The sequence below is a fragment of the Ursus maritimus genome, unplaced genomic scaffold (assembly GCF_017311325.1).
Source record: "Ursus maritimus isolate PB19 unplaced genomic scaffold, ASM1731132v1 scaffold_20, whole genome shotgun sequence".
NCBI lineage: Eukaryota > Metazoa > Chordata > Mammalia > Carnivora > Ursidae > Ursus > Ursus maritimus.
The window spans coordinates 14,735,257-14,757,878 of NW_024424453.1; the positions used below are offsets into that span (position 1 = coordinate 14,735,257).

A 22,622-nucleotide genomic window follows, 5' to 3' on the forward strand; every position below is an offset into this window, starting at 1 on the left:
AGCTACAGAAGATTTCAAACATTCACAAAAGAAGATAGAGTAGTATAATGAACCCTCCTTATACGCCTATCACCGAATTTTCGTAACAATGAACTCATGGCCAATTTTGTTTCCTTGAAACCCCACCCGCTTTGCTCTCTGGCACCCACTTCTACTCCCACATAATTTTGAATCAAATCTCAGACATCGTTTCTGAGATGGAGATTTTTTTTTGTCAGAAAGTTAACTTGTTTTGGATGGTAATATGAAAATGGTCACTGTAATTAGGAGACTTACATTTCTTCAGATTACGATTCCCTTACAGTAATGTATCCTTGCTAAGTATGGGATTTGGCTGCATTATCCCAGTAAAATTTCACTTGTTCTTGGTGGAGTGTAAGGTGTGCTGTTATTTAAGCGGTTGACCACAGGAAATCAAGAGCAAGTCTGAGCACTTCAGGAAAGGTGCACAGGCCATGTCCTCACCTTCAGTCTTAGGGAACTGGCTTGGGTTTGACTCAGGACGGTGGGCCATGGGAGACTCCTGCTGCCAAACGCGGTTTTGTTCTACCACTGAAGATTCCAGACTGTGGAAAATATATCCTGAGTCCTGACCACCTTTTGAGTCAAAACCACAGTTCCCTAAGTGAAAAGGTAAAGGCATTCCCTGAAGGGAGTAGACATTCCCATTGTCATTTGGAGTTGGATAGCCACAGTGGGCTTTGAATGATGTTAACACACATGCCTTTCTTTCACGGGCTGAGGGAATTTGAGGGCTTGGAGAAACAGGCTAGAGGGCCACCTGTAAGAGGCAGGAGACCTGGCCCTTGCGTTTTTCAGCCTGGCTGGGAGTTAGGCAGAGAAGGTCTAGGATCATAGGCTAAACATTCTGATGGAGGCCACATCTAATAAGAATTGTAGGTGGTCTTCTGTGTTGTATTTTCCTTCTATAATCTCTGCATCTTCAACAAAGTCATATTAAAAGTTATGTTCTGGTTTCACCAGGCTGGTGTTAAATTAAGAAAAGAGGTTGGGTACACACATAGGACAAATCAGTACAATAGTAGCACAACTTGCCATGAGAGACCAGTCCTGACATTTCAGGAGGCATTTGCACAGAGGTCCGTCCCTCACCCCTCAAAGCCAAATGCAATGATGACCATGATGGTCCTATGGGACAGTGGGATATTCCTAAGGATTCTCAGGGTTATTAGGGAGGTGAACCTGAAGAAAACTGGATTGGAATTCCTGTTACCCCATGGGTAGGATGGAAGTAAAGAAGTATGACCTGTGAGTCCTGAGCCTACCAGAGATAAATAAATATTAACATGTCATATACATAGTCGATGTGGATAGCAAATTTGTAGGTTACATAAGAAACTGTTACCTGAGGGAGGGGGGTGGCAGTGCGGGGGCACCTGGATGGCTCAGTCTGGTAAGCATCCAATTCTTGATCTTGGTTTAGGTCTTGATCTCAGGGTTGTAAGTTCAAGCCCCACATTGGGCTCCATGCTTGGTGTGGAGCCTACTTAAAAAAAGGAAACTGTTAACAGGGTTCCCTTTGGGATTTCACTTTGTATTCTTCTATACATTAAAAAAAAAAGTTTATAAAATATATATATTACTTTTATAATATAAATTAACTAAGAAATGTATATTTAAAATATATATATTACCTAAAACCATTTTGCAGCTGAGCCCAGAAGTTTATGCTACATTAGGAATTAAATAAGGGAGAAAAATGGCATATTTTAAATATTACCCCAGGGTGGTTTACATTTGCCAAGTTCCTTCTAAATTTTCCTTCTGAAATTCCACCCCCCTCCTTTTTTTTTAAACAAAAGAGGAAAAAAATATCTATTACTGAACTACAAGCTGTGGAACAATTTTAGCATTCCCCCAGGCTTACACCACTAGTAATGATGTTAATTCCTTGCATGCGGCCTTGGATCAGGGTTCTCATCCCTGGCCCCCACCTGCAGCCTGGCCCCAATATCAGTAAGCCTGCAGTAGTAGGCTCATGTGAGCCCACCTCTTTTCTTATCCAAAATTCTGCAGGTGATCCTGACGTACAGCCACAGTTGAGGTCCTGCATTAGAAGAACTGGAGAGAATATACAGGGGACACCCCTAGAGGACTCAAGCCAAACTTCTACACAATGTGAGTAGGCATTAGTTGACTGGTCCATCCCGAAGATTCCCCACAGATGAGCAAATAGCAGAGCCAAACATAAACTGAATCTTGACAAAGAAGCACGGACACGCTTGTAGCTAAAATATATTTGTTAAGAAATTATTTTGAATTAATTTTTTAATTAATCTGTTCTGGCTTTTGAGTCTATTAGTACTTTTTTTTCCCCTTGCATTTCATGAAAATACAATGCAGGAATAAACAGAAAGGAGAAGAGAGAATAGGCTATGCTAAAGGAGATATTTTTAGAGTGGGTTTTAGGATTACTTCGGAGTTGTTCTTCACTTCAAAGGGGCAGGAAAATATTCAAACGGAGGTAGCATATGGTTAGTGTGAAAAATGTTGGTGAAGCCTCTAGTTCTGTTGCTCACTCTCCAGGATTTGGGGCTAGCACATTAGTTCTTCATGTCTAGTTGCCTCAATAGCACAACAAAAAAGAGCTCTGTGTGTCTGTGAAAGAGAACCATGTAAGAAGGCACATGAGGCCTAGGAAGTGGAGTTTACCTTATAGAGTAAACTAAACTGGGCTTCTCAACCTGCAGTCTTTGGAGAGCTTCAGCGTATCCATGAACCTCCTGAAAGTGCATAAAAAATTGTGTATGTGCCCTTTTGTTCTGGAGAAATGGTCCAAGGCTTTTATCAAAATTTCAAACCATTGGAAAGGATTAAATACTGCTTTCTTTTTCCTTTTTCCTTACTTAATTTTTTAAAAGAGTCTGGAGGGGCACCTGGGTGGCTCAGTCGGTGAAGCATCTACCTTCAGCTCAGGTCATGATCCCAGGGTCCTAGGATCGAGCCCTGCATCGGGTTCCCTGCTCACCAGGGAGCCTGCTTCTCACTCTCCGTCTGCTACTCCCCCTGCTGTGCTCTCTCTCTGTCAAGTAAATAAATAAAATCTTTCCAAAAAATTAAAAAAAAATAAGAGTCTGGAGGGTAGAGATGAATGGTATAAAAATTATTCAAGTTAGGAAGATACAGACCATGTGGCGGCTCAGTTGGTTAAGCATCTGCCTTCCGCTCAGGTCATGATCCCAGGGTCCTGGGATCGAGTCCCACACTCGGCTCCTGCTCAGTGGAGAGTCTGCTTCTCCCTCTGCCTCTACTCCCCCTGCTTGTGCCCTCTCTCTCTCTTTCTCTCTCTCTCTCTGACAAATGAAGAAATAAAATCTTCAAGTTAAGAAAATAGAAAAGAGGTCATATTGATTTAGTCAGCTATCTGGAGGGATCCCATTGGTTCTTGAAACTGGAGCAGAAGGCAGGTAATCACATCGTTTGAAGCCTGCCATGGGGGGAAAGGCAGAGAAGTGGATAAGAAACCATAGATGGAAATTCAAGGTGCTAGAGCAGGTAGTTGGTAATTGTTGAAACTGCATGAGGGTACACAGGGATTAATTAGGTTTGAAATTTTCCACAATAAAACTTTTTTTTTTAAAATAAAGCACCCCAGAGAGGATTCTGGGAAGATGCCATAGTAGGAAGCACCGGAAATCTATCTTTCTACCTAGACAACAACTGCACTAGCAGAATTGGTCTGATGTAAGTATGTTAGAACTGTCAAGTCTATGGAAGGCTTGCAAATTCCAGGAGAAGGGCTGGATGGTAAATTGAGGTTAATTTTGATCAATTTCAGCTCTGAATAGAGTAGCAGCTACTCATCTCCCACCCTCAGCCCCTTGACAGGCTGCCCAGCGTGTTTCTGGAGCAGTTTGAACACAGTCTCTAGGAGCCAGGATGGGAATAAAGGACTCTGTCCTCCAAATACCAAGGATCTGTGCTCTGATTGTAGATTGCTGTTTCTGATCACAGAGGTGCAAGACAAAGAGGCAGGCAGCCATTGTTGTAACACCCGTCCTTGTTGCAAGCCCCTACCCCTCTGGCTGAAGTGACTTCCAAGGGATTTAGAAGGCTGGCACCTTCCTCCCACCCTTCAGTTTTTCTTTTCTCCCTTTTGGGAGCCAGGCATTGAAAACTAGGACATTCAAAAGTAATTGCATATAAGGGGAAATTAGAAAGTCACCACACATGCTCAGGGGAAGGCACAGGCTCATAAAAAAACCTGAGAAGACCTTAAGCTTATACCTCAGGCTGATCCTTGGCACAGAGACAGCCTACAACAAAAATGAAAACAAAAAACAGCAAGCCTTGGGGAAGGGGGAGAATCTGATTTTCAGAGGTATCACATTATCAGATTCAAATGTCCCATTTTCAACAGCATCAACAAAATCACAAGTCATACAAAGAAATAGGAAAGTATGGCCCATTCAAAGAGAAAAAACAACCAGCAGAAACTGTCCCTGAAAAGTATCTGATAGGAATTTAGTAGACAAAGACTTTATAAGTACTGTTTTAAAGATGCTCAAAGACTAAAAGAAGATGTGGAGAAAATCAAGAACATGATATATGAACAAAATGGAAACATAAATAAAGAGATAGACATCTTAAAGAAACAAAAAATCTGTAGCTAAAAAGTACAATAACTGAAATTAAAAATTTGTTAGATGGATCCAAAGGCAGATTCAAACAGGTAGAAGAGTCCGTGAACTTGAGGTGAGGACAATAAAAATTACAGCATCTGAAGAACAAAGAAAAAAGATAGAAGGAAACAAAGTTTGTGGGACACCATCAGTGGACCAAAGTACACATTGTGGAAGTACCAGAAGGAGAAGAGAGAAAAGAGCAGAGAGAATATTTGAAGAAATAATGGCTGGAACTCAGTAAGAATTTTGGAAAATTCACAAATTTGTGGAAATTAAACAAGAACTCACATAAGAAATTAGGAAACACTTAGAGATGGATGAAAACAAATACACAACATACCAAAACTTACAGAATACAGTGAAAACAGTGCTAAGGGGGAAATTTATGTCTATAAATGCTTACATTAAAAAATACGAAATATCTCAGGGCGTCTGGGTGGCTCAGTTGGTTTAACATCCAACTCTTGATTTTCGGTCAGGTCATGAATTCAGGGTCATGAGGTCCAGCCCCATGTCAGGCTCTATGCTCAGGCGGAGTCTGCTTGAGATTCTCTCTCCCTCTGCCCCTCCCCCAACTCATTGTACACGAGCATGCACATGCATGCATCTCTCTCAAATATTTTTTTAAAAAAAATATCTCAAATCAACAACCTCATTTACAACTTAAGGAACTAGAAATAAGAGAGCACTCTAAACCCAAAGCTAGAAGAAGGAAGGGAATAATAAAGATCAGAGCAGAAATAAACAAAATAGAGAGCAGAAAAATAATAGAGACAGAAAGCAGAATGGTGGTCACCAGGGGTTAGGGGCAGGGAGGAATGGAGAGTGGAGTTTTGGTTTTGCAACATGGAGAGGGTTCAGGAGATGGATGGTAAATGATGGTTGCACAACAATACGGTACTTCATACCACTTAAAAACAAAATGGTACTTAATACCACTTAAAAATGGTTAGGATAGGGGCGCCTGGGTGCCTCAGCCATTAAGCCTTTGCCTTCAGCTTAGGTCATGATCCCAGGGTCCTTGGATCGAGCCCCACATCCGGCTCCATGCTCCACTGGGAGCCTGCTTCTTCCTCTCCCACTGCTTGTGTTCCCTCTCTCGCTGGCTGTCTCTATCTCTGTTGAATAAATAAATAAATAAAATCTTTTTTAAAAAATGGTTAAGATAATAAATTTTATGTTATGTTTATTTTACCACAATCAAAAAAAAAATAGAGAAAAAAATTAAATAAAGGGCCCCAGATGAGATAGCAAGAAGACCCTGAGAAAAAGTCCCTGAGAGCCTTTAGTTTGTCTGAGAGCAGAGGTGAATGGCCCATGTCACCCTGTGGCTGAGTGGTTGGTAATGATCTCCCCACCATCTGCTTCCTTTTCTTCCTCAATTCCTTTTTTCTGCTCTGCCTTTCTGAGAGAATAACCCACTTTCTTGAGATCTTAAATGCCAAGTTTGATGTGATGATTATGGAAAAAAAAAGTGTGATGTTACTAATGGAAAGTACTTCAATTTTCTGACAGTCACATAGACTTAAAAAAATCTCTGGGGCCTAGTAACTTAATGATATTGATACAGAGGCATCGTGTAAAAGAGTAAACAATTATATGATATTTTTGGGTTGATGGTCCAGTTTTTCTGAATAGGCATTTTAGGGATAGAATTTTGTATAATTCCCCCTGTTGTTCATTTGTTTTTCCATATAAATCCAGCCTTCATGATATGACAGTTTCTGTTCTTTCAAAAATGAGGGTAATAATGTTACTTGTTGGGGCGTCTGGGTAGCTCAGTCAATTAAGGGTCTGCGTTTGGCTCAGGTCGAGCCCCATATTGGGCTCCTTGCTCAACAGGGAGTCTGCTTCTCCCTCTGCCCCTCCCCCATGCTCTCCCTCTCTCTCTCCCTCTCAAATAAATAAATAAAATCTTTAAAAAATAATGTTACGGGGCGCCTGGGTGGCACAGCGGTTAAGCGTCTGCCTTCGGCTCAGGGCGTGATCTCGGCGTTATGGGATCGAGCCCCACATCAGGCTCCTCTGCTATAAGCCTGCTTCTTCCTCTCCCACTCCCCCTGCTTGTGTTCCCTCTCTCGCTGGCTGTCTCTATCTCTGTCAAATAAATAAGTAAAATCTTAAAAAAAAAATAATAATGTTACTTGTTTTATTAACAGTGATATAAAATCCTGTAGAGAAACATCAACGCTTAGAAAAGGTCTGAATACTCACAAATTACTACAGTCTTCCTAAATCTCCACTTAAGTCAGACCTTCCAAATGTTTGAATTTTTATGTCTTTACCTTCAAATATGAATATCCTCTTCCATTACCTCTTCTTTACACCGAATCAGGCAATTGAAGTCTTTCAACTAGTTTCACATTTACGAACTGGTTATGTATAAATTGTCACCCTGTCCTTCACCTCTTGGGCACCAGAGGGCAGACATCTTAAACCTCACTTACCCGGGACACAAATCCTTCTCCCCTCCACAGCAAAGTTTCTCCTCTGGATTTGCTCTAGCACCTTGTAGAAGCTTAAAGGAACAATTCAGTTTTGCTCTTCCTGACAATTAACGTCTTTCTAATGGCACTACAGTTGGTTCAACACACCCACCAGAGACAGAAAGTAAGGATTACTCGGGAGGCAGCCCCACCACCCTTTATCAATCTGCACAATCAAAAGAATTGTCCTTGTAAGTAGTCTTTGTAAACAATCAGTTCATAATCTTCCTTTTTGTTCTTGTTAACTTTTAATTGTTTTTAAGCTAAAGACAATCTAAAATTCAATTCGTTACTCTAGTCTTCAGAGCTTATGAAGTAAGATAATAGAAGTGAAACTGCTTTCAAAGGGGGAAAGAAGAACCATAAAATTGCAAAGTAGGTTACCTCTAGGAGATATGTTAACAAGACAAGGTCGTTTGCCTAATAAGTAATCAATAAATGGTCAACAATGATTGCAAGGGATTCATTTTTAAAGAAGTAAAGTTAACTTTTGGTCCTTGTGAATGTAGTCCTATAGTTTGTTTTTTACGATTTTGTTTGTTGTTGAGCTTCCTTTTTGAAAAAAAATCATTTTCTAAAAAAAAAAGAAAGGAAAGAAAAGAAAAGAAAAATTTTCATTTTCTCAACCTGTTGTTAACTTTTGTGAACTTACCTAAACTTCACATTCAGAACCACTCAAATAGACATTTGTTCATTTATAGAATATTGTGGTTATGAAGAAATCTAGAAATTGAATTTAAAATATGACTTTTTGTTTACTGTGAGAAACCAGGTCTCAACCATCAATAAGTAAATAGTTCCAAGAGAAAATGTAAAAGTACAGATATGTAGAATATCTTTTTTCCCTAATACCAAATAAGAATATTTTTATTTTCTTTTGGGCCATTCCTCAATAACAGTATATTTAGAGTAGTTTTAAATTACTTAGGATTGTTTTAATGTCTTTTTCTTCCTTTGACAACTGATCAGATTCAGCTAAAGGGATCAGAGACTTCAGAGTATCACAACTGGCAGTTTCTTTTTCTTTTTTTTTTTTTTTAAGATTTTTTTATTTATTTGTCAGAAAGAGGGAGAGAGAACACAAGCAGGGGGAGCAGCTGGCAGAGGGAGAAGCAGGCTCCCCGAGCAGTGATCCCCACGCAGGACTCGATCCTAGGACCCCGGGATCATGACCTGAGCCGGAGGCAAACGCTTCACTGACTGAGCCACCCAGGTGCCCCACAGCTGTCAGTTTCTAAATTCAACACAAACAGCTCTCTCTGGATAAAAAGATTTTTTTGCTCAACGTTTTGTCAACTTACTTTAACTGTTTTTGTGATTACTGTAAGTAGTAGGAAGAGAAATTAATACTTGTCCAGCCCTTTAGTCATACATATTCACACTCATCTGTCTCCCAGCACTCATGTGAAATACATCTCCACTTTATGGGATGGACAACTGCCTCAGAGAAGTTAAATAAGTTGATAGATTTAAAAATTCAAGATACACATCATTACAGGAAAATTAGTGTTTTGGTTTTGTTTTCTATTTTTTTAGAATTGGCATAGACCATAGCCCTATATTTCTAATGGCTTATGTGTGAAAAACCTTTTTTTTAAGTCAAATATTTGAACTTGAAATATATATATGTGTGTGTGTATATGTATATATATTTAAGATTTTATTTATTTATTTGACAGACAGCCAGTGAGAGAGGGAACACAAGCAGGGGGAGTGGGAGAGGAAGAAGCAGGCGCCCAGTGGAGCATGGAGCCCAATGTGGGGCTCGATCCCACCGGGATCACGCCCTGAGCCAAAGGCAGACGCTTAACGACTGAGCCACCCAGGCACCCCTGAACTTGAAATATATTTTAAAATTAATACCGAGTACATGGGAAAATATATTGTGAATTTCGATTCCCCCAACTCCAATCCGGTCCCAAATCATAAGTTCCAGACCCCTTCTCATTCTTCAGCTCAGTAGTCCCTGCTCACACAGTTTCATCTTCTTCGGCTTCAGTTACCTGTGGTCAATCCTGCTCCGGAAGCAGATGATCTTCCTTCCGAGGAATCAGCAGAAGGTCAAGAGTAGCCTGACTCATCCACCTCGCTTCATCTCATCCTGGGCCTTTTGTTATTCACATCATCACAAGAAGAAGGGTGAGTACAGCGAATAAGATGTTTTGAGAGAGAAGAGGCACCATGTTCCCCATTACTTTATTACAGTACACTGTCATACTTGTTCCATTTTATTATTAGTTATTGTCAATCTCTTATTGTGCCTGCTTTATAAATTAAACACTATCATAGGTATGTGTATAGAGGAAAAGGCTTAGTATATATAGGGTCTGATACAACCACGGTTTCAGGCACCCACCAGGATTACTGGAACAGATCCCCTACAGATAACTGGGGACTACTCTATTACCCTTTCTTTCCACCCACATACCCTGCTCACCAGGGTAGTCATTCGCATTCACAGGATATGTCAAATCTGGATGTTTGCTTGGGAGGCAGTCTGGGTAGAGAGGAAAATGTAGCCCTGGGCCTCAGACACTTCCCTTCCCTACTCATTGACAGCATGACCCTGAGCAAAGGTTGTAATTTGATTGAGCCTCAGTTTCCAACCCACGTCACATGGTAATAATGTATACCTCTTAGAGTTATTTTGAGGATTAAATGAAATATCATTTGTATTGTCCTAGAGTGTAATTGGTTCTAAAATACTTCCCATCCTCTTTAGTGGTAAATTGGGTAATAACTATCAGTTAATTATTTTGGCATTTCAGTTACAGCTTAGAGTAGTGAGTACAGTCAGGAAACCTAGGGCTGTTACTATGCCATAGGAATTAGCTTTGGATTGGCCTCCCTCTAATGTCTAATTTTTTTAAATGTCTTATTCATAAATTTCAAGAATGTGAAGGTAGGGTACACAATCCTAATGTGCAGGGAATCCTTGCTTTTCCTCTTTTTTTTTTTCTTTTTAAGATTTAAAAATTTTTAAGTAATCTCCACACCCAACATGGGGCTCAAACTCACAATCCCGAGAACAAGAGTCACTTACTCAACCAAGGGAGCCAGTCAGGCGCCCTTGCTTTTCCTCTTGATACAAGGTTTTATCAGCAACTAAAGCACCCACGCTGAGTGGTCAAGAGGTGGGGTCATATCATATCACAACACAGGAATTGTTGTGAATTCAGGAACAAGAGAATGTTGATTAAGTGGCAAATGAGGACTAAACAGGAAGAGAGCCATGGCTAGGAGAAAATCTGACCTGGGGAATTGATCATTATTTGTGTTTTTGCTCACTCCTTCTTCTCTTTTCTCTATCAAAGTTCCCAATAGTTTTAAGATTTAGAACAGTAGAATAATAGAATAAAATTCTGCCTTCCTCCCCTCCCCTCTTCTTGCCTTTCCATTACTTCAACCTCATTCAGCATTTATTCAATCAAGACATATAAACTGAGCGCCTATTGCATAACAGACACTGTGCCAAGCTTTGAGAATACAATGATGAGCAAAACAGCCATAGTCTTTGATCTTATGAAATTCATATTGGGTAAAAGGGCAGACAGTAAGTAATCAACAATGAATAAATGAGCATAAATAATATGATGATTTCAAAGAGTGCTAAATGTTATGAAACAAATATAACAGAGTAACTGGGGAGCCTCTTTAGACTGGGTGGTCAGAGGAGGCCTCTTGGTGGAGTGACCTTGGACTGAGACCTGCCTAATGAGGTCCGAGCCATTTGAAGATCTGAGAGAAGAGCTTTACAGGTATGGAGGACCGCAGAGGTCTAGGCTTTGTGGTGGGAATGAATTTAGTTTGTTGTAAGGAACAGAACTGGAGGAGTGATGGGAGAATGGTAGGAGAGAAGGTCAGAGAGGTAGGCTGCGGGGAGGGACATTTTGTGAAAGACCGTCTAGACGGTGGTTAGGGTTTAGATTTTATACATAATTATCTTAGAAGGTGACAAGTGTTATAAAAAAGGGAAGGATAAGGAGGATTAGGATTGTGAGGGTGGAGCTGGTTTGTGATTTTTAAATAGGGAAGTCGGGGAGGCCTCATTGACAAGGTGAACTTTAAGATTTCCAAGAAGTGAGGAGTTAGGGCTGTGGATCCCTGGAAGAAGAGTGTTCTAGGCAGAGCCAGTTCAAAGCTGGTATGGAAACAGCAAGAGGGCCTGGAGAGCTGTGAGCTAGATACTGGGTGAAATCTCCGTGGGCCATAGGGCCCTCCATCTTTAAGAGGTCAGATGGATGGCAAGGAAGCTGTCAGAGAAGACTGAGCAACAGCAGCCTACATAGTAGTTAGAAAACCAGGAAAATGTGGTGCCGTAGAAGCCAAGAGAAGTAAACCTCTCAAGAAAGAGAGACTAGTCGGCTGCTGCTGCTGAGAGAGTAGGTGAGATGAAAACCAGGAGTGACTGTTGGAGATGGGTATTGGTGACCTGGGTAGGAGCGGGGTCAGTGGATGATCTGGATGGAAGCCCAGCTGGCAAAGGTCGAGGGGGAGAAGTCTGCAATGGACAGAACTAGTGGCCAGGTTGTGTATGCCCAGGCTCTGAGGTCACTGTTTCTCTCGGAGATAACAAAACAAGCTCCAGTGCCCGTCTCTCACGAAACAAACGCATCTTGTAGCTCTCTTGGGTGTAACTGCACAGGCTCTGTGGCACTCAGTGAAACATCTGGCCGAGCTGAACCACTTTCATTCAGAATGAGCACACCACCAAATTTATCCATGAGCTCATCTTCATGAAAGCCTAGAGTGTATTACTAAGTCTCTCTGAACAAGCCACTTACTTAATCGTTTTGTGTAATTTCTCCATGCGATAAACAGGGTTGCCAGAAAACTTGTTAGCCACTTCTATGGTTTTTAGAAGCATTGCTATAAAGAAACGTAAGTACTGAACCTAAAGCTATGGTTTAGTTGTAAGATATGATTATTACACATCCTTCTCCCTTCATTTTTGGCATTTATTTCTTACGAAAATGGCCTTCATATAAACCCCTGAGAAGGGAAAGAGAAGTAACTTCATAGTGAGTGTCCCATGGCTGGTGAGGTGAGTGGAGTTTGGGCACAATAGTGTCCCCCCACTTCCCAACACACATACACCCTCTCACACCCTCACTCCCGCTCACAGCCACACACTGTAGGAGTTGCTGACACTTGGCAACTCAAAAATAAACAGAAGTGAATCTACTTGGTTTATATCACTTCTAACAAGTCACACTAATAATAGAATTATTTGTTATGATTTTACTACTGATCTCATATCCTTTTGGCAGTATATCAAGATTTTGGTGGTTCTTTTTTTCTGGTATGTAGGGCTCCCTCTTCTACCCTCCTTCCTTTTCCTCCCAAACTGTGCCGGTGTAGGTGAATCAGTACATACCCCTCTTAGGTGGAGTTCATCAGTAAAAGTGTCCTAAAACTGGGGAGGGAAATCACTTTGGCAGAGTAGTTAAGAGAACAGACTTTAGCTGTGAACCTGGGTTAATATCCTGGCTCTGCTCCTTATGAGATATGAGAACTTGAGCAAGTTACTTATTTATGCCTCAAATTCTTCCTTTGTTAAAAAGGGATAATTATAATGTTTTATAAGTGCTTTCCAGGTATTAATTCTTCTAATCTTAACAATAACCCTACAAGATAAGTGCTATAATTAAATTTTTTTTTTTACAGATGAGAAAACCAAAACACAGATGTTAAGTAATCTATCCTAGGTTGCAATCTATTTTTTTCTATCAAGATTTGTCCATATTTATTAGGCAAAAATAAAGTTAATGCAGCTTAGAGCAGCAAAGAACTTTCATTCAAACACGTTTTGCATTTCTGACCCAGGTGTCATATTCAAAAGTCTCAGACTACACAAATACGAAGCTGCTTCCAAGAGGAGTGAGGCGTTTAGTGACATTAAATGTTGTTTTTTTTTTTTTAATGATTTTTAATAAATTAATGTAAGTCACATTACTCCCCTCTGAAGTCCTCAGTTTGTTTCTCATAGTCCATAGTCTCTCATGTTTCATCCCCCCTTCTGATTACCCCCCCTTTCTTTATCCCTTTCTTCTCCTACCGATCATCCTAGTTCTTATGTTCCATAGATGAGAGAAATCATATGATAGTTGTCTTTCTCTGCTTGACTTATTTCACTTAGCATTATCTCCTCCAGTGCCGTCCATGTTTAGGTTGCAATCTATTAAACATAGATTCACCATGTAATCCAGCAATTCCACTTCCAGGTATATATCCATAAGAATTGAAAGCGGGGTCTCAAAGAGATACATGTACACCCATATTTGTAGTTGCATTATTCACAATAACCAAAGGTAGACACAACCCAAGTGTCCATCGGCAGATGGATAAACATAATGTGGTATATACATAAAATGGAATATTATTTACTTTTAAAAGGAAGGAAATTTGACACATGCTATGACATAGATGAACCGTGAAGACATTATACTAAATGAAATAAGCTAGTCACAAAAAAGACAAATACTGAATGAAGTACATAATACTATGTGAGGTACTTAGAGTAGTCAAATTCATAGAGAAAGCAGAATGGTGATTATAGAAAATAGTAGAGGCTGGGGGGACAGCAAAATGGGGAGTTGTTTAATCAGTACAGAGTTTCAGTTTTACAACATGAGAAGACTTCTGGAGGTTGGTTGTACAACAACGTGAATGCACTTAAAACAGCTGAACAACACACTTGAAAATGGTTAAGATGGTGAATTTTATGTTATGTGCATTTGACCACAATTAAAAATAAAACAAACAAATAAAAATCAACCAACCAATAAAACAAAATAAAAAAATGAAAACAAAACTAGAAAAAACCCCCACCATAGTGGGACTGAGAACATAGTGATTCTCTATTGTTCATAGTAATAGAGAGTTTAAAAGGCTGCCTGCCCGTTGGGTAAGGAAGGCATGAACCCAGTCATTGACAAGCTCAGGTACAGTGTTTCTGAGTGAACCGAATAGGAATGTCCGGTCATCAGCTAAGGATGCAGGTCTGAGGCTGGTGATCTGTACCCTCGGAGGCTCTAGGAAGACAAAGCAGTAGCCCTTTACTGCAGGGTGGATTAGATGGGGGAGGGTGAAGATGAGGACAAAGGAAACATGGAGGATGACTGCCCTAATTCTAGTTTAGGAGGATGGTGATGGTACTGCCATAACCCAGGAAGGAGAAACCGGAGCCTGAGCAGGTGGAAGAGGCGATTGGGAGTTCAGTATCGGGTGTGTTAAATTTGGGATATGCAAAGCTATTCAGTAGGCAGTTAGGTTGGCATCTGAGAAGGTGATTGGGGCTGAGAAGCCACATTGCCTCTTGTCCAGCATTTTCTCACAGGGACTCAGTCTTCCAAAAACTGGTTCCCTCTGATATTCCCAGTGCTCATGAACATATCAGAGGCCCTGAGAGTGCTTTGGGAAAGAGAATTGCTTGACTTTGTTTAACCTAGGTTTTTCTCAACTCATTTGCCTGCCCAACCCTTTTTTTCATGAGACATCTATTAATTTACTGAGGACTACACATTGGGGAATTGTTCTTTGGTCTATGCAGATATTTTTCTGTTGAGAAAGTAGAGCAAAGGAGAAACTGGTTAGAGGGTCAGTAGATCTGTGGGTATTCAGTGTGGATCTGTTAAGTCACCAAAATGGAGTGAGGAAACTCCCAGAAATCCAGGCCTGACCTGGGAACTGAGAACAGTGACCTTTCTGCGTGGGGAGTGCTGGTGAAGGCTGCTGGGGGTTTTGATCAAAGACAGCTTGCTATCTTGGCTTTCTACCTACATTACATGTGCCAGTAAAGCCCTGGTCCAATCCCTCCCCTGGTTCTTTTTTATACTCTACGTTGGCTTCTTGTCCTTGCTTTCCCATTTGCATAGCTAATGCACACAACACAGAGTTCCTGCAATTTTAAAGACAGCTGGCCAGCACATCTTGGATGCTGATGTCAGGAAACATCTGGAAGAGGGTTAAAGTTACTGCAGGCCCAAATGAGAACAATGGAAGCACATTAATGTGGAAAATTTGGTAGGGGGGGTGTGTACATAAAAATGGCTGCCAGGCCAACTTATAAAAGCCTTATGCAAAATGTTCTTATAGTTTGGGCATTAATACCACTGAGCAATTGAGTGGTAAGCCAGCTAAAACTGAAATATTTCTACTTTTTTTTGGACCCTTATCTTTGAGGCTTTCCTTTTCTTAAAAGTTTTCCTAGAAGTCCTGCCAGCTAACCAAAATACTCTTTTCTGAAGAATCATGAACTAGTATTTTATTTTATAGTAATTTTTTTAAAGATTTTATTTATTTATTTGACAGAGAGAGAGACAGCCAGCGAGAGAGGGAACACAAGCAGGGGGAGTGGGAGAGGAAGAGGCAGGCTCCCAGCGGAGGAGCCTGATGTGGGGCTCGATCCCAGAACGCTAGGATCACGCCCTGAGTTGAAGGCAGACGCTTAACGACTGAGCCACCCAGGCGCCCCTATTTTATAATAATTTTAAGCTAATCTCCATCTTTCCTTTTTGTTCTCTCTCAAAATATGAAGATATAGAGTTCTGGTATACATATTTTTGCTGTCTTTAAGAAGTCAGTGTTGGCAGAAATATTGAGCTTTATAAAAATTGTGACTGAAATACTTAAATATGAACATTACTTCCCAAGGGTGCATGGCATAGTGGTTGGAAGAGTGGGTTTTGGAGTTTGGAGACTAGATTCTAGGTTTGTGTGATGTTGGGTAAATTACTTAATTAGCATAACTTAATCTGTAAAATTGTGGTAATTATTTCTGTCTATTTAGATTGTCATAAAGAGTGTACAAGCTAGGGCACCCAGGTGGCTCTGTCAGTTAAGCATCCGGCTCTTGATCTCAGGATCCTGAGAGCAAGCCCTAGGTCTGGCTCTGTGCTGGGCATAGAGCCTGCTTAAGGTTCTCTCCCTCCCTCTCCCTCTGTCCCTTCCCCCCCACCACCACCAAAAAAGGAAAAGAAAAAAAGAGTATACAAGCTAACGTGTGTTAGAAGTGTTTAGTGAGATGCCTGGCCCAGGTTAGCTATTATGATTGTGGTTTTGTTGATATCCAAGGATTAAGAAGAAATCCTAGCCATAATCTATTTCTCAATGCAACTCCAACAAAACATTGAGTATTTGCTTTCAGTTTCTGGCCTACAAATGTATGTTTTCAGATTAGGATTTCTCCACAAGTATTCTCCTAGAGTTCTACCTACTGTTTCCCTTTATTTTGTAGAAACTAAAGTGGTATTCTGTCTCTTGTATGAATTAATAATTGCCATCTCATATGGTTTTCCAATATTTGGACTCCTGGTTCTTTGTATGACACCTGCTTTTTCCCTCTGAAAGCTTGTTGGATTTGCTCCTATCTCCAGGGTTCTGAACTTTCACCATGATGTGCTTTGGTGTTCGTCTGTTTTCATCCCCTGCACTAGGTCTTTGTTGGGCCCTATCAATCTGGCAGCTTGTGTCTCTTGGTTTTGGAAGTTGTCTTGAATTGTTGATTTATTATGAGTTCCTCCACATTATTTCTGCTCTCTCTTTCTGGAACTCCTATTGCCTTCTAGGCTAATCCTCTGATTGTTTTCTCTCTTCTTTCCTATCATCCTTTTCCTTGTCTTTTGGCTTTATTTCCTGAGAGCTCCTCAACTTTATCACCTTAAATCTTCTGTTAAATTTTTTAATCTCTTACCATATCTTAAATTTCTAAGAGTTCTTCTTTTTCCCTCTACTGATTCTTTTTATAGCGTTCTATTCTTATAATATCTATTTTACTTCTCTGAAGATATTAATATTTAATTCTTTTTGAAGGTTTTAATTTGCTCCATAGCTTCTGTTTCCCCTCTAGTATTTTTTTTTCCTTTGTGTTTTTTTTGTCTCTGTATTTCCTGGTAGAGGCTTTCTTCAGATGGCTGGTAATCCCTGCCCTTTATTAACATTTTAGATCTGATGGGAAGTTCTGTGCCATGGAGGAAGCTTGTTGAGTTCAGTCTTTAGGATGATCTGCCTGGGCCATTTATACTGGGGGTAAGGGGGAACGTCATTGTCTTTAGGTTGTTTTTTCTTGATCTGTTTAAGTTTTTCAGGGAAAAAGAACGACCCTTTTTCTATCTACAGGGGTCAGTTATACCAAGTTGCCAGTGTTCTGGAAGTGGACTGGGGATCACAGTACTTCATTATATAAACCTTTTTTTCACATCTCTCTGCTTTCAGTATAGTATTCCTAATCTTAATCATGTGTAGTACCCCTAATTCTGGCTTAGGGACCTTTATTATACCCTCTAGAGAAGAGAACCTCAAGTATTCTCGTGGTATTGGGGAGAAGCAGTCAACTAAGCTGCATTTGGAAGGGGACTTTATGTGTGTATGACCTATCCTGGGAATTTGGTTGTTTCCTGGTTTTCCTCTCTGCTAGTTTAGGACTTAGCTTTCTTAATTTTCTAAATTAGATAACAATTATCCTACTTTTCAGCTTCTAAAATCTCATTACTATCATTATGTCCTCCTTTTAATTTTTAAAAATCTCTTTATTTCTATTTTAATGGATATCTGGGGGAGGGATAAAGACATTTGTTCAATCATCCATCTTTAATCAGTATTTTTCATAGAAGATATTCTTAATTTAATGATTTATTTGAAAAATTAGATTTTCTCTGCCAGAATCCTAGATCAAAGAATTCTGATGAGATCAACCAATCTACTTGGATAGTTTTGTAAATGTATTCATTAATTTCTAACCAGTTTTTAATATTTTGGCCATTACAACTGCTGTGTGGTAAATGTTTCTATTTGTTGGCAAAACCTTCTTGGGTTGTTCATCACCTTTTATGTGGTTATAGATGTAAACAACATGTGTGCTCCAGATGGGCTCTGAAATCCAGGCTCCCACTTTGTGACATACTCCTTAACAACTCCTAAGTCTTCCAAACACAAGTCCCTAAATCTACTCATTTCAGCTCATGTCCTGGCAATTCTCAAGGGAGAAATCTCTGATGACTAAAATCTCTATAATGAGAGACTTTTACATTTCAATATCTATTTTGGTAGGAAACTTTATATTCTACCTTCTTTCTATAGGGTGAGGTGTGGGTAGATTTGGACTTAAGGCATCACGGGTTGAAAGTAACCAGGTGAGTAACAAGGATTTAGGTCCATGGTAAATGTTAACACCATTTACATTTTAAACCTTGACTTTATTTGTCAAAGTGAGAATTCCTACAACTGATACCCTCCTGGCAGAGCTGATTTCAGGGGTGGGGGGCAACTCAGGCAGTAACTTGAGAGGGACTGGGCTATGTGGCACGTGGCCAGTCTCACAGCAGAACAGAATCAACAGCCCCTATAGTCTCAGAGAGGTGATGGCCAGCCTGGTAAGTAATAGTCAAAACTGAAGTCCTGTAAACCAATTTTTGGCTTCCATAGTCAATGGAAGACTGAACTTGCTTGTTATTTCATTAGTTAATCAGAATGTGTTTAGTAGTATTTTTCTGGTTTATAAGAGCAAACTAGAGAAAAAGTTGCCTTTGAAAATCAAAGAACCATAGTAATTGTTATGACTTAGTACCTGCTATTTGCTCGGTGCTTTATACACATGGTCTCATTTAGTCTGCTTAAACAATTCTGCAGTGCTATCATTATATCCATTTTGCACATGAACAAAGATGAGTCTCTGAGAAGTTGATTAACTTACCTAAGATTACAAAGTTATTGAAAATTGAAGTGCATTTAAAAGCAAGATTTTTAGGGGTGCCTAGGTGGCTCAGTCAGTTAAGCATCTGCCTTCGGTTCAGGTCATGATCCCAGGGTCCTAGGATCTAGCCCTGGCTCCCTGCTCAGTGGGGAGTCTGCTTCTCCCTCTCCCTCTGTAACTCTCTCTCTCTCAAATAAATAAATAAATCTTAAAAAAAAAAAAAGCAAGATTTTCAGAATTTTTCTCAAAAGCCCAGGTTCTTTGTATTGAGCAAGCCTGCTATGCCCAGACAGACAACGTGCAAAAGACTTTTTGTATCATTCATGCAGTGTTTGTTTTTGAATGTAGGGCACATTTCAGATGTGCCAAGAGGAAATGTGTTTATTCTTGCTGACATATAACAAAATCAAAGGCAAACTTTTTTTTTTTTAAAGATTTTATTTATTTATTTGACAGAGAGAGACAACCAGCGAGAGAGGAAACACAAGCAGGGGGAGTGGGAGAGGAAGAAGCAGGCTCCCAGCGAGGCAGGGAGCCCGATGTGTGGCTCAATCCCAGGACCCTGGGATCAGGCCCTGAGCCGAGGGACGACTGAGCCACCCAGGCGCCCCTAAGGCAAACTTTGATTCTATGATCCAAGTATATACAATTACAATTACAAATATACAATTACATGACAAAGATCATCAGCCCAGCACATCACCTTCCAATACAGGTATACAGATAATAAACACAAGACACAGAAGGGGTCAACTCAGGGTGCTACTTGCCTGAGCTGCCATTTTGTCTAAAGTTATCCCTGCCTGGTAGAGAATTGCAAAGACTTGGAGTCCTGTGTTCCAATCCTGGCTTAATGTTTAATGGATTATCTCCATGAGTGATTATAATTCTGCCTTGTCTAGCAATTCCACCTCTCACTCCATCCACATAGTGACAGTGGGAGCAACCTGGAATATATAATTAGACTTTTTAGCAATAGTCAATTTGTCCTACCATTTGTGATACATGGATGAACCCAGAGGGCATTATGATAAGTGAAATAAGCCAGAGAAAGGTAAATACTGCATGGTATCACTTATATGTGGAGTCTAAAAAACAAAACAAAAAGTTTTAATTCATAGAGAGTAGAATGGCGGCTGCCAGGGGCTGGAGGGTGAGGGAAATAAGGAGAGGTTAGTAAAATGCTACAAGATTTCATTTATGAAGATGAATAAGATCTGAGGATCTAAAGTATATCATGCTGACTATAGTTGATAATACTATTTTGTATAACTGAAATTTGCTAAGACAGTAGAACTTAAATGTTCTCAGTAACCAGCACAACCAAAGTACGCATGTGAGGTGATGGATGTGAACTTGATGGTGGGATCCCTGCACAATGCATACATACATCAAGGCGTCACATTGTACACCTTAAATATGTTAAAATTGTATTTGTTAATTATACCTCAATAAAGCTTAAAAATTTAAAGTCAATTGGACAAGGAATTGCAACTTGCTTGATCCAAGTTGTGCCAATGAGCCCTTTCATCTGGAACCTTGGAATTGATATTATGAAATTTCCAGTTCATCCACTGGGGGTGATCACCTTCTGCTAAGTGAATAGGGAAACTGAGAGAGCTGACCTTCAAGAGAAAAATAAAACAGAAAGGAAGAGAGATGAGAAAGAGAGGGATTTGGGGGTTCCCTCCAGCACTTCAGACCCTAGATCCTGAGGGTTAACGAGGCCTAAATGCATCCCTAAATGCTTGTGGTTTTTATGAGTTAGCCATGAACCTATGTGTTCATTTTCTCGTTTGTAAAAACTAAACTAAAAATAAATTACTTCAGTCAGAGCAAGTCCAAGTTTCACAAGTTAAGTTTGTGTGCCATGATGTAAAAGAAGGTTTCGAAGCGTAGGATTAGAGAGGTGCTTAGACAGTGGAATTGCACTGGAACAGAGGGCCGTAAACTGTGAGGGTGATGGACAGATTTCCGTTTTCAACCACCAGTTGGCTGTGGTGGCACTTCTCAAGAGAGGGAATGTGGGGTGAAAAACAGATTGAGGGGTGAGAGTGAGACAGTAAGCTCGGTTTTAGACACATTGTGTTTGAGGTGCCTGTGGGAGCACCATGAGTAGATGGTATCTGGAGCTGGAAAGGATTCTATAGCTGTGTGTTTGGGACTTGTCAGCATATGAAAGGTAGTAAAAGCCATGGAAATGGATGAGTTTGACCAAGATACCATGTAGTGAGAAGACAAAAAGGCAAAGACAGAACTCCCACCACCAATATCTCCAGTCCTAGGGCTGTTTGCAGTGGTCTCTTTCATCAATGGTATTTTGGGGGAAAGACATTTTTAGCAAATATGAAATGGACCCTGAAGTGGAGTATCACATTACCTTGGGACTGTGCCCTTTATATTTGAGAGTCTCAAAGTCATCCAGGTGATTAGAGACTGGATGGTGGTGACAGACTTCAGAGTTTAACACTCTTTCAGGTTGTTCCTTCTCTGACTTTTTTGCAGATTGCTTCCATTAAAAAGTGTGCACACTCCAAGGCCCATTGCCTTCCTGCTCTACATTCTCTGCCTTGAAAAAGTCGGTGGTGTGTGGCAAAATGGGTATGTGCCTTGGCAGCAGGCCGACTTGACTGAGAATTCCAGCTAACTGTGGCCTTGGACAAGTTAATCTGCCTAATTCTGTTCCTCATCTGTAAATTTGACTAACAATATCTCCCTGGCAGGGTTGCTGAGAGAAACAATATGTAAAGGCATCCTACACAAAACCTGACATACTAAAGTTGGGGCTATTATCATCAAATAGGGCATCTACTCTAATGGATATTTCTTTTCTTGTTTCTCTTTTCCGTGAAAAACACAAAGAATCTAATGAAAAAATACACTCTGATTCAATAAGAATGAGACTGAATTTTCATATTGCTGAGGTGATGATAGAGGTTTGGGACTCCCCTTTAAAACCAGAGGTGCTAAAATCCTTAAACTGTCTAGAAACATTCCCATTAAATTTTGCTGATGAAGAAGCAGTGCTGAAAAATTTTTTGTTTCTTTCCTTTTCCTATGGAGAAAGAAGATTCCTGTTCTGGAATTATGAATAGATCTTTATCGAGAGCATAGTTTGGCAGGGATCTCTCTCTCTTCTTTTTCTTTAAGCAGATGGTAATTTACAATTTTTCCTCTGATGTTAGATTCCCTCAGAGGAGTTGGTGTGGGACATTAGGACAGGGACAATGCTCCTCCTTCCTCTTCCCTTTGCAGACACCAGTTTCTGCAAAGAACGCCACATTGATATTTTGGGCTCTGATATCATCTCTAAGCTTTATTTTCATGCATCTAATTAGGTGCTGGCCATTTCCACCTTGAAACATCACCTCTCTTCATGTTCGGCATTTATAATACAGAGTTTCATTGTCTTCTCCAGATCCTTCCTTAGCCCTGAACTTCCTTATTTCTCTTGTCAGTGCCTTTATTCTTCTGATAATACAAGCTCAAAAACTGGGAAGCTTGGTTGAATAACATGATCGAGGACCTCAAATGTTCTTGATCTTCAGGCTGTCTGGTTGTACAATGGTTGCCGGAGATCTAGGCATCACAACCAGACACCCTGAGGTGCAGATAAAGAGAGGGCACCATCTGATGTATGTCTAGTAAGAATGACGAAATCTGTCTTAGAAGTCCCTTAGCAGACTTCTCAGATCTCATTGACTGAAACTGGGTCATATGCTCGTTTCTAAGACAATCAATAGCAAGGAGTATAGGATTCTCATGATTGGCTTAGACCAATCAGGATATACCCCTGAG

At 40.3% G+C, this 22,622-nt stretch overlaps 1 long non-coding RNA gene across 1 annotated transcript; it reads left to right on the forward strand.

Moving 5' to 3' along the window:
- Nucleotides 1–2,028: 2,028 nt before the first annotated feature.
- On the forward strand, nucleotides 2,029–21,916 carry LOC103677994. Its single transcript, XR_572582.2, has 3 exons — nucleotides 2,029–2,139; nucleotides 9,132–9,271; nucleotides 21,330–21,916. It is a non-coding gene; the product is annotated as an uncharacterized LOC103677994 (long non-coding RNA).
- Nucleotides 21,917–22,622: the final 706 nt, after the last annotated feature.